The 10907-nt window shown below is 33.5% G+C and overlaps 1 long non-coding RNA gene across 1 annotated transcript in view; it reads left to right on the forward strand.

Moving 5' to 3' along the window:
- LOC138918955 (uncharacterized) overlaps positions 1–8445 on the forward strand; it is a 33652-nt gene extending 25207 nt beyond the window's left edge. The window contains exon 3 of the long non-coding RNA XR_011428734.1: positions 6525–8445. This is a non-coding gene — a long non-coding RNA (uncharacterized lncRNA). The remainder of the gene's footprint in view (positions 1–6524) is intronic.
- Positions 8446–10907: the final 2462 nt, after the last annotated feature.

Consider the following 10907-nt stretch of genomic DNA (forward strand, 5'->3'; position numbering starts at 1 on the left):
AGCAGCAGGTGGAATCTGACTTGATACTATCACAAATGTGCTGGCAAAAGATTAGCTCATCAAATGCCAGGAGAAGCTAAAGCAACAATTCACAGAAGAGGGAAAATGACAAATTTCCAGAAACCAACCCTGATATCACAGAAACTTACAATCTAAATGATAGAGAATTCAAAATAGCTGTCATAAAGAAACTCAGTGAATTATCTAAAAAACACAGAAAGACAGTTCAATGAGCTCAGGAATAAATTTAATGAGAAGAAAAACTACTTCGCCAGAGATTAAAACTATTTTAAAAAAAAAAAGTAGAAATTCTGGATATGAAGATCACATCAATGAGATAAAAAATTATCTAGAATTCATAAAAAATGGAGCTGATGTTATGGAGGAAAGAATTAGTGATTAAGAAGATAGAAATATAGAAGTGCTTCAGGTTGAGAGGTAGAGAGAAGATTTTTTTTTTAAATGAAGGAATTCATCACAAATATCCAACTCAATTAGGAAAAGCAAAACAAGGATTATAGGTATTCTAGAGGGAGAAGGGATGGAGAAAGGAAAGAGAGTTTGTTCAGAGAAATAATAGCTGAGAAATTCCCAAAGTCAGGGGAGACTGGACTTACAAATACATGAAGCCAATAGAATTCTTAGTTACATCAATACAAAAAGACCTTTTCTAAGGCATATATTAGTAATACACATTCTTCTCAAGCACTCATGGAACATTCTAAAAGATAGATCATACTTTGGAAAACAAGGCAAGCCTCAATAAATGTAATAAGATTTAAATCATATAAACATATTTTCTGACCACAAAGCTATAAAACTAGAATTCAACTAAAATAAAAAAGCTGGGAAAGTCACAAATATGTAGACACTAAACCATGTGCCACTGAACAAAAATTGGATCAATGAAGAAATCATAGAGAAACCAAAAAATACCTGGAGTCATATGAACATGAAAATACAACATACCAACTCTTATGGGATGCAGCAAAAACAGTTCTAAGAGGGAATTCATAGCAATACAGGTCCAACAACATACAAGAGAAATCTCAAATAACTAATCTTAAACTACACCTAAGAGCTAGAAAAAGAAAAATAAACAGTGCCGAAAGTCGGCAAAAGAGGGACATACTAAAAATTAGAAGAGAAATAAATGAAATAGAGACTAAAAAAACCAGTAGAAATGATCAATGAAACTAAGAGCTGGTTCTTTGAGAAGATAAACAAAATTGACAAACTCTTAGCTAGAATCACAAGAAAAATGGAGAGAAGGCTCAAATAAATAAAATTAGAAATGAAAGAGGAAAAATTACAACAGATATCACAGAGATACAAAGGATTATAAAAGACTATTATGAAAAACTATATGCCAACAAATTGAACAATCTAAAAGAAATGGATGAATTCTTAGACTCATACAACCTCCCAAAACTGAATCAAGAAGAAATAGAGAGTATGTATAGACCAATGACAAGTTAAAGACATTGAAACAGTAATCTAAAACCTCCCCTAAAACAAAAATCTAGGACCTGATGTTTTCTCTGGAGAATTCTACCAAACATTCAAAGAAGATTAATACTTAACCTAATCAAACTATTCCAAAAAATTTTGGATGATGGAAAGCTTCTTAATTAATTCTAGGAGGCAACATTACCCTGATACAGAATCAGGCAAGGACAGCACAAAGAAGGAAAATCAGAAGCCAGTATCGATGATGAACATAGATGCAAAAATCCTCAACAAAATATTGGCAAATCAAATACAGAAATACATTAAAAGGATCATAAACCATGATCACGTGGGATTTATACCACGATACATAGATGGTTCAACATCCGCAAAGCAATCAATGTGATACACTACATTAACAAAATGAGGAATAAAAATCACATGATCATCTTAATGGATGCAGAGAAAGCATTTGACAAGATCCAACATCCATTTATGATAAAAACTCTCAATAAAATGGGTAAAGAAGGAAAGTACCTCAACATAATAAAGGCAATACATGAGAAACCCACAGCCAACATCATACTCAACAGTGAAAAACTAAAAGCCATCCCTCTGAGAACAGGAACAAGACAAGTGTGTCCATTCTTGCCACTCCTTTTCAACACGGTACTGGAGGTTTTGGCCAGAGCAATTAGGCAAGAAAAAGAAGTAAAAGGAATACAGCTTGGAAGCGAAGACACGAAACTCTCTCTGTTTGCAGATGACATGATTCTAGATATAGAAGACCATAAAGAATCCATCAGAAAACTTATAAATAATCAACAACTATAGCAAAGCTGCAGAGTACAAAATCACCTTACAAAAATCAGTTGCATTTCCACACACTAATAATGAACTAGTAGGAAGAGAACACAAGAATACAATCCTATTTACAATTGCAACAAAAAGAATAAAATATCTACGAATGAATTTAACCAAAGAGGTGAAAGAAATACACTGAAAATTATGTCGTTTTGAAATAAATTGAGGAAAATATCAAGAAATGGAAAAATAGTCCATACTCATGTATTGGAAGAATAAACATAGTTAAAATGTGCATATTACCTAAAGCAATCTACAGATTCCTTGCAATCCCAATCAGGATCCCAATGTCATTCTTCACAGAAATAGACAAAGAATCCTAAAAGTTATATGGAACAACAAAAGACCCCAATAGCCAAAGGATTCCTGAGAAAAAAGAACAAAACTGGAGGCATCACAATCTCTGACTTCAAAATATACTACAAAGCCATAGTAATCAAAACAGCATGGTACTGGCACAAATACAGATACACAGATCAATGGAACAGAATTGAAAGCCCAGAAATAAACCCACATATCTATGGACAGCTAATATTTGACAAAAGAACCAAGAACATACAATGGAGAAAGGAAGATCTCTTCAATAAATGGTGTCGGAAAACTGGACAGCCATATGCAAAAGAATGAAAGTAAATCATTATCTTATATCATACATAAAAATTAACTCAAAATGGATTAAAGACTTGAATGGAAGACCTGAAACCATAAAACTCCTAGAAGAAAATATAGGTAGTACACTCTTTGACACTGATCATAGCAGTATCTTTTTGAATACCATGTCTACTCAGGCATGGGAAACAAAAGAAAAAATTAACAAATGGGAGGACATCAGACTAAAAAGCTTCTGCACAGCAAAGGAAATATGAACAAAACAAAAAGACAACCCATGAACTTGGAGAAAGTATTTGAAAATCATATATCTGACAAGGGATTAATTTCCAAAATATATAAAGAACTCATAAAACTCAATAACAATAAAACAAACAACCGGATCCAAAAATGGGCAGAGGATATGAACAGACATTTTTCCAAAGAAGATAAACAGATGACTGACAGGCATATGAAAAGATGCTCAATATCACTAATTATTTGGGAAATGCAAATCGAAACTACAACAAGATACCACCTTACACCTGTCAGAATGGCTATAATGAGCAAGACAAAAAATAACAAATATTGGAGAGTATGTGGAGAGAAGGAACGCTCATATACTGCTGGTGGGAATGCAAACTGGTGCAGCTAATATGGAAAACAGTATGGAAATTTCTCAAAAAATTAAAAATAAAAATACTACATGATCCAGCTATCCCACTACTGGGTATTTATCCCAAGAACCTAAAATCAACAATCCAAAGAGATTTATGCACTTCTATGTTCATTGCAGCATTATTCACAATAGCCAAGATGTTGAAGCAACCCAAGTGCCCATTAACTGATAAATGGTATATATATACAACGGAATACTACTCAGCCATAAAATAAGACAAAATTGTCCCATTTGCAAAATAGAGGATGGACCTTAGGAGTATGATGTTAAGCAAAATAAGCCAGACGTAGAAAAACAAATACTTCATGATTTCACTCACGTGGAAGATAACAAATACGTGGATAAAGAGAACATATCAGTGGTTACCAGAGGTTAAAGGGGCTGGGGGGTGGGCAAAACAGGTAAAGGGGCATATATGTATGGTGACAGATAAAAATTAGACTATTGGTGGTGAGCGCAATGCAGTCTATATAGAAACTGATAAATAATAGTGTACATCCTATATGGATCCTCTGTGATCCTAATAAAATAATTAAAAAAGAATAAATGCTTTATTAAACATTTTTACATTTTTATTAGAGAGGTTTTTCTGAACTACCTTGCTCACTATTACTGGAAACCAGAAGTTTCATAGCATCTTTTTTCTAACATTTTGCTCCCTTTTCTCATATTTAGTGCTTTCTGGAATCTTATTAAGAATACATTTTACACTGTAAATATCTCCATTTTGGGGAGAATCAGTTTATGTGTTTATATGAAAGGATTTCTTTGATTTCTCAGTTTGAGCATTTAAAAAAATATTTTCCAATGCGTTGTTGTCACAGCAAATTCCCACAAATTTAGCAACATAATACTAACCAAATTCATTATTTAACAGTGCTGTTAGTTAAAGGTCCAGACTGGCTTGGCTGGGTTTCATAAAATGTCCAACGGGCTCTACTTAGCATCTCGCAAAGCCAAAATCACGGTCTGTGGGCCTGCTGTATTTATTAATAGAGGCTCTTGGGGGAGAATTTACTTTCAGTCTCCTTCAGGATGTTGACAGCAGTCAGTTCTACAAGATTGTAGGCCTGAAGTTCCTGTTTCCTGGATGACTCTCACCCAGGCACAGTTCCCAATTTCTTTCCTTCTTTATTTTTTTATTAAGGTCACATTGGTTTACAACATTATGTATATTTCAAGCTTACATCGTTATATTTCCACTTCTATATAGACTGACTTGTGTTTACCACCAAAAGTCTAATTGCCATCCATCACCGTACACACCTGACCTTTTACCCCTTTTGCCCTTTCCTTGCCCTCTTCCCCTCTGACAACTACCGCTCTGTTCTCCGTATCTATGTGTTTGTTTGTTTATCTTCCACATATGAGGTAAGTCATACAGTAATTGTCTTTCTCCATCTGAGTTATATACATACCACATCTTCTTCATCCATTCATCTTTTGATGGGCACTTAGGTTGCTTCCAAGTCTTGGCTATTGTAAATAATGCTGCAACAAACATTGAGGTGCATATATATTTTTGAATTTCATGCTCTTTGGATAAATACTCAGAAGTGGAGTAGCTGGATCATATGGTATTTCTATTTCTAATTTTTTGAGAAATCTCCATACTGTTTCCCATAGTTTCTTTAAGCCATTTGTATTCCCTGACTCATGGCTTCCTTCCTCCATATTCACAACCAGAAACGGTGGGTGAAGTCTTCATTCTCAAACCTCTGTAAACTTCCCTTCTGCCTCATCTCTTTTGCCTTTCTATTTTGTTACATTTCTCTCAGAAGAACTGGAGAAATTTCTTTGCTTTTAAGATTCGAGTGATTATATTGGGCCCACTCAGATCATCCAAGATAATCTTCCTATTTTAAGATCTGTAACCTTAAATAAATCTGAAAATTGACTTTGAGCAATACCAAATTAGTATTTAAACAACCAGAGGACTAGACCCTTGGGAGAACATCGTAGAATTTTACCTACCATAAGTAATACTTCCATTAGAATTTGATATGGTTTTTTAAATCTAAAAACTCCAATTTTAGTGGCATAAACTACATAAATGTTTATTTTCTCTTAAGTTAAAAAAAAAATCTGGATGTTGGGAGTCCAGAGCTCTTATAATGCCAAGGACATTATGATATAGGTTCTTTTTTAATTTGATGCTCCATATAATACCACATACTGTTTATTCACACCATTCATTTCAGAATATAACAAGGTTTCTGGAGTTCCTGCCATCGTGTGGGCTTATTAGAAATAAAGCATGACAAACATGGGAAGAGACAAATGGTGGTGTTAGTCTCCATTATTATATCCTTCATGAAAGTCTATCTCATAAACTCAGGCTTGAACTTAGTAACCTAGTCACATGACCTGTGCCAACTGTGAGGGATATTAGAAAACATAGTCATTAGCTGGGTTCAATGTCACCCTCAATAATATGGAGCTTCTGTTAGAAAAGAGGGAAGGAAGTCCGGAGGTTAGATAAGTGACTGGTCTTTTCTGCTACCAAAAGTTTAATGAAAAGTTTCTGCTTTCCCTAAACTGATCTCAGGTATGGTGAAAAGACTTCATCACTTGGAGATATATTATTTATTAACCCTTTTTATACAAATATTTTGAACGATTGTTTATGGAAAGATTTCTGTAATAATTAGAGATACAGGTCAATCAGCGTTGGTTGTCAGCGAGTAAATAAATTTCCCACTACGGATGCACTAATGATTACAGACTGAAAAATTGTAAAGTTAGAAAATGGTGATTAATTAAAGTGAAAATCTTATAACTAACTCAGATTTTTACCAAAAGTTCCAATTTGAAATGACTTGCCTTGACAGGTGATGAGTAAAATTTCATTAGAAACAAATCAGATGCTTTATCTCCGCATTGTTCTGATCTGAACTCTCTGTTTTTTTTATTAACATGAATATTTCCAAAATACAACTTGGAGTCCTGACAATTTAAAAGGCATTATGTGAGAAAACATCATTCTGCAACTGAAAGAGCGTAACTGTTGTCTTGACTGTGGTGACATTCTCATCAATGAGGTAATGGTCTGAGTCACCAATGAGACCCGGCGACATCTTAAAAGTAATATTGTCTCTTTAGCTCTCTGTATTTGTCTTTGATCTAGTAATGCATCTTAAGTGAGCATCAAGAGAGGTATAAAAATTAAACCCACTCAATGATTGCAACTCAGAAAAAATAATCGAACATCCTGGAAGAATTGACCTAACCTTTTGATGAGGTCAAGTTTTTTAATGTATCTTTGTTTGTTTCCAGTTTTATTGAGATATAATTGATATATAATATTGTATGTTTAAGATATACAATATAATGATTTGATATATGTATATATTGTGAAATTATTACCACATTAAGTTTAGTTAACATCCATCGCCTCACATAGTTACAATTTTTTCCCTTTTGATGTGAAATTTTAAGATGTCCTTTCTTAGCAACTTTCAAATACACAATACAATATTGTTAACTATAGACACAATGCTATACCTTATATCCCAAGGACCTATTTGTCTTATAACTGGAAATTTATACTTTTTGATGACCTTCAACCATTTTCCCCACCCTCCACCCCCACTCAGGCAACCACTACTCTGTTTTGTTTCTGAGTTCTTTTTTTATTAGATTCCACATCTAAGTAAAGTCATACAGGTTTTGTCTGTCTTTGTCTGACATTTCACTTAGCATAATTCCCTCAACAATAATCCATATTGTCACAAATGGCAGAATTCCTCTCTTTTTTTATGGCTGAATATTATTCCATTGTATATGTATGTGTATATATACATTCTTTATTCATTCATCAACCAGTGGACACTTAGCTTGTTTCTATGCCTTGGCCATTTTAAATAAGGCTGCAAAGAACATGGAGGTGCAGATATCTGTTTGAAATAGTGATTTCATTTCCTTCAGATAAATAACCAGAAGTGGAATTGCTGAATCATATGGTAGTTCTATTTTTAATTTCTTGAGGTAATATCTCATTATGGTTTTGAGTTAAATTTATCTTCTGATTAGTGATGTTGAGCACTTTTTCACATACCTGTAGGCCATTTGATTATTTTTTTCAAAAAATGTCTATTCGGATTTTTTGCCCATTTTTAATTGGATTATCTGGGTTTTTGCTGTTGTGTTGTATGAGTTCCTTACATATATTGAATATTAACTCCTTATCAGACATGTGGATTGCAAATATTTTCTCCCGTTTCATACATTTCCTTTTCATTTGTTGGTCATTTCTTGCGCCATGCAGAGAAGTCATGTTTTCTATATAGGGTAAATCTAAGACATACTAAAACTCCCCTGCAATAAAAACAATAATTCAGGTGTGGTGATTGCAATTTCTAAGCCTCATAAACTGGAAGTGTGCTGTCAGTTACTGACATCTCATTCAGAATTACAAAATAAAATAATTCGGTAACAGAAGACATTAGCAAATATCCAAACTTGAGTAAATGGGAAGACAGGGCTAATGCTGGAGTAGGGAGTAATGCCACTTTTGGGGAGACTAAAATTAGGAGAATCATAGATATGCATTCAAGAAGCCATAGAGATGAGAAAGCAATAAGACAGCTGGGAGGCAGACATGGGATGCCGTATCAATTTTTAGGAGACAACCGTGTATTCCTTGCTTTGGATTTGTGGTCTTCAAGGAAATAGTGGGAGACAGTGCATATTTGATTCAAAGCACCTGAATAACTCAGAATTATTTTTTCAAAAAACATGTCTTTATCCCTTTGAATTTAATGGGCCCACAGTGTGTCCTAGTTACTCTGATTTCTACTATATTTCCTCTCTTCCTGGTTTTACTTGATACATCAAAAAACTCTTTTTAAAAATGAAAAAAAAAACTCTATGTAAGATTTTACTTTATTCTTGAGAGAAGATTTGATTCCCAGTGACAATTCCTGTGTCACTATAAATTCTACCCAGAAATCATGTGGTCTCTATTTCTGACTTCAGTGGAACTAAATCATTTTTGAGTGTTTAAGATGGCCAGGCCTTGTAAACTATGTTTTATATTCAAGATTCTTATTTAGTCCTTGCGAAGTCTCTAGGTGTAATCTCCCAGTTTAGCAAATGAGAAAAGTGGAAATCAAAAATATTAAGTAATTTGGTCATAGCTACACAGCTGGTAATTGTCAGAATCTGGACTTGAACGTAGTCTGAGTGGCTCTCAAGTTCATTCCGCAATACTACATTAAAAAGTGAAAAGTCCTTAGGTGCCCAAAGATCATTTGCTTTGATTAACATCAGCTTAATTATGGTCAAAAGCCATTTATGTTTTAAAACACAGAGTCAGGAGGAGAAGGAGATGGAAGGGGAGGAAGAGAGAGAGAGAGACTCCATTATAATTAACATGATTATATTGCTTGACCTAGTCCTCATAATACCTACAATGATAAATCACTTACCTTATTTATAAGACTTGGCACCAAGTGATAGCTTCAAAGGACAAAAATTCAAAGGATAAAGAAGTTAAAGATGTGAGAAGTTACCCCGAAGGCATGTACAATAATTTTTAAAATATTTGTCTCAAAACTATTGAAGTAACGGCTTCTTGATGCTTTCAACTGTTCCACACCTCACCTCATATTACTGAAAGAGAAAACACCGTTTTGAATATCTTTGTTGGAACATTTTAATTATTATTTATTTGCTTTAATGTTAACACAGATATATTCTATATTTTGGTTGAATATATATATTATATAATTATTTGCATATGTACATATTTCTCACTTTCATCTTTAAAATTGGTCTCATAATAGTACTTAACACAAAGCTTATTATGAAGAAAAAATGAGTAAATATACATTAAAAAACATAAAACAGAGCATAACACATAGCATCTAATTATACGGTAGATAGTATCATTATAATGATAATGATAATGACATTATCAGGTATGTATTAGTGACAATCTGGTGATGATAACGTGGAGAATAGATTGGAATGGGGTAAATATGGATTCAAGGAGAAAACTTAGGAGGCACTGTGGCAATCCAGATAATATATGTTATTGTGTAGGGACTTCTGGGAAAAAGAGGATGCCAGAGTTGATATCAAGATGGATCATAGAGGCAGAATGTGGTATAGAGAACACAGAGTATTATCTGAGAGATATTTGGGGTAGAAGATTATTGATGGATGAACCAGGAAAGAGAGTTTTTACTGTAATCTAGTGTGGACTGGGTCATAGTCTATTTGTAATTTTTGTGGGACCTGGAGAAGAAACCGCTAATCCCAGCCAAGTAGGTGGGCTGCATGTGGAAGGGTTCAGTAAAAAAATAAAAACTGTAATTAATTTGATCAATTGGGTGTCTTTGTCACTCAGTTTCATGCTGTATTGTGAGATTTAATATCTGAAGGTATCCTAGGCAGGTGAGAAGGAGTCTAGCATCTATTTGGTCTATTGTCTTTTTTGTTCTTTGGAAAGATCAAAATAATTTTATAGTTATAATACCAAAGGGTATTAGTCTTGACATGAAAACAAAATGAAATTGTAGTCACGTTTCGTTTCTTATCACATTTAAATGCCTCACTTTTTGCTTTCCAAACTATTTTTTTCTGTCAGCTTGCAAATTCAATGGCCTAATCTACAACACACTACTTCTCTATTCTTGCACACTTAAAGTTTTAGTGCAGTCAGTTATACTTGACTACTTGTGCACTTTTATGCTTGCTTCTCTCTAAAATTATGAGGACACACAACCTTGTCCTACTTGCAACATGGTTTTATTTACACTCTTCTTTTTCTTTACTCTTTGAAATTATATAAATTGTTTGGAACAAAGAAAATCATAAAGAGACAGATAGGCGTTTTAAAATTTCAAGATTTCTCAACAAATTGTTTAAATATAAGACAAAGAACATTATTAATAGTATTGAAATTCCATGGATGCAATTCATGCTTTTTTGCCTGTCACATATACACAGCAGACTGGAAACAATCTGAATAAAGTCTTATTAATACCTTTGTCCCTGAAACATCCAGCATAGGACTTTATCCATGGATGATATTCACCATATATCAGTTGATGGAAATAATTCTACCTTTTTCATTTAAAATTTTAAACCACATTGTGATCTAAAAATGGGGCGGTAAGAATGTTGTGTTATAAATGCGATTACTAGAAAAAATAAATTTGGGGAATGAAAAGAAGAGGTAAGAGAATGGCACATTATTAAAAAAAATACTTATAATGAAGATTTCCACAATCTTACTATACTCATGTACTTTCGTCTAGCGGAGAGGAAATGATGATTAATAAATACAAGATAGAATTCACCAATTGAGTTGAACTGGTCT

Source organism: Equus caballus, chromosome 19 (genome assembly GCF_041296265.1).
Source record: "Equus caballus isolate H_3958 breed thoroughbred chromosome 19, TB-T2T, whole genome shotgun sequence".
Classification (NCBI taxonomy): domain Eukaryota; kingdom Metazoa; phylum Chordata; class Mammalia; order Perissodactyla; family Equidae; genus Equus; species Equus caballus.